Source organism: Pteronotus mesoamericanus, unplaced genomic scaffold (genome assembly GCF_021234165.1).
Source record: "Pteronotus mesoamericanus isolate MK-2021 breed Mesoamerican mustached bat unplaced genomic scaffold, CSHL_Meso_final contig_94, whole genome shotgun sequence".
Lineage (NCBI taxonomy): Eukaryota > Metazoa > Chordata > Mammalia > Chiroptera > Mormoopidae > Pteronotus > Pteronotus mesoamericanus.
The window spans coordinates 32,154,760-32,156,815 of NW_026555285.1; the positions used below are offsets into that span (position 1 = coordinate 32,154,760).

The 2,056-nt window shown below is 37.5% G+C and overlaps 1 pseudogene; it reads right to left on the minus strand.

Moving 5' to 3' along the window:
* Positions 1-354: 354 nt before the first annotated feature.
* LOC129081167 (60S ribosomal protein L17-like) lies at positions 355-947 on the minus strand (annotated as a pseudogene).
* Positions 948-2,056: the final 1,109 nt, after the last annotated feature.

Here is a 2,056-nt window from a genome sequence, read left to right on the forward strand (position 1 = left end):
TGTAACTAATGTAGAAGAAGAAATAGGTGATCCTCTAGGGTGTAATGTGATTGCATATACTAATAGCAGGAAGCAAAAAGCTCTTTGAAAGAAGAACAGAGGAAACATTTAAGTTCTCAGAGGAGTCTAGAAGGCCTGAGATGGATAAAGTGTGAGAACAAACATTTCCCCACAGAGCAAATAACACATGCAAAAGCCAAGAAGCCTGAGGGAGTCCATTTGACAGAAAGGGTAGAGTTCTGAAGAACAAAGACCAATGGCCAGGGCTAGAGGGTCAGGAGCCTCCCATGTCATTTTAAGGCATTTCTGTTATTTATTTATATTTTACTTTTACTAGTTATATTAGTATTTATTTTATGCCAAATTTACTTCAAGACGTTTAAGGTTTTGTTTCTTCAGTTGCTTCTGGGCAACCTCCTCTCTTGGTTTAGGAACAATCTGCTGTTTTTCAGTGAGGATCATTTCGGGGTGGCGGGGAGAGCTCAGGGATGGGCTCATCCGCCCATGAGCTCTATGAGCTCTGTGCCACATCTTGGGAGCGCTGTTCACCTGGATGTGCTCAACAACCGGAGAGTCTCCAGCTAAACCCTTAAGTTCAGCCTTAATCTCTGCATTTTTAAGCACACGCAGCAAAAATTCAGCACTCCTTTTGGGCCACCGACCCTACACTCAGTACCGCTCTTTGGTCTGGGCACCCCGTTGTAATGACAGAATGGCAAACATTGCGTCTGTAAAGTCCCATCTCTCAGATACTTACTTGGTGGTGTTTTGGATATGCACGCCTTTGATGGTTTGGACAGTTTGATGCGTGTTTTTAAAGTAAACAGAAGTTTTAAACCTCTTGATTTGTGTGATTTTGTGGGGTTTTCTGGGTCAACTGAATCCAGACCATTTTCGGAGGTCACCTCAGGCTGCTTATGGGAAGAGCTAAGGCACTTTATTTTCATTCTGTAAGCTAGAGGTTCTTGAAAAGCTTTTGGAATTTTTTGTTCATTTATTTTTGCTTAAAATAGTAATACAAATACATTATATAAAATTGGAAAGACGTGGGAAAGCAAATAAAAGTTATAATTACCGCTAATGTGACATCGAGAAAAAACTGTGAAGGCTATTTTTGTTTTTTCTTCCAGTTATTTTATTTAATTTTAAAAATCATGTTTTATAAACATTGCTTTGTTTGTTTTTTTCACTTTTCTAATTAAAAGCCTTAAAAGAAACCTTGGCTTAGGCTGATAAAATTTCAGTGACTAAGATATACCATAATTTATTTAGGTATTAGGTATAAATTTGTTGTTTCAGAGACTATTTTTCTAAGTAGGCATTTAAAAATCAGTTTTATCGAGGAATAATTTATGCAAAATAAAAGTCACCTATTTCAAGTGTAAATATTAGGAGTTTTGACAGATGTGTTCCCCTATTCCCTTAATCCTATGAAGGGATTTTTTTTTTTTAATGAACTTTGCTGAAGTTCTGAGACTGAAACTCCTAAGAGTCTCTTTCGTTTCTTAAGACTCCTCTTGCCTTTTTAAGTGGAAAGAACACATAACTTCTGACTTCTTTGTTTTTTATTGGGGTTTGCAAGTGGGGCGTGAAAGCTGAATTGCTCGGTACAAGAAAAGAAATTACAGAGATTGTGCATGTATTGGGCAGATGGATGAAGGGAAACCTGCACTGGGAAAGGAGTCTTGAGGAAAACAAATATGGTTTGAATGAAATTTTTAAAAATTACAGTGATAAATGTTTTCCACACACGTATGTTACTTGTTCATGTTTTATTAGGCTGGATCTCTTTCAGGGTGACGGAATAGGGAATGTGAGAAAGGACTCATGATGGACACAGGGCAAAGCCACAGTGAACCATGGGGAGTATGGACACCTGTTTGGGCTTCATGCAGTTTTGTTCACAGGTTGACAGCACTGTTTGGAAGTTAGAATTCGTTCTAACTTGAAACCATTTTTTTAATTAGCAATGCATGTCAGGGAAGTTCTTGATTTCTATCAGTGTTAATAGCTTTATTTGGAAATAAGTAAAAACTTTTTTTTTCTCTAGGAGTAA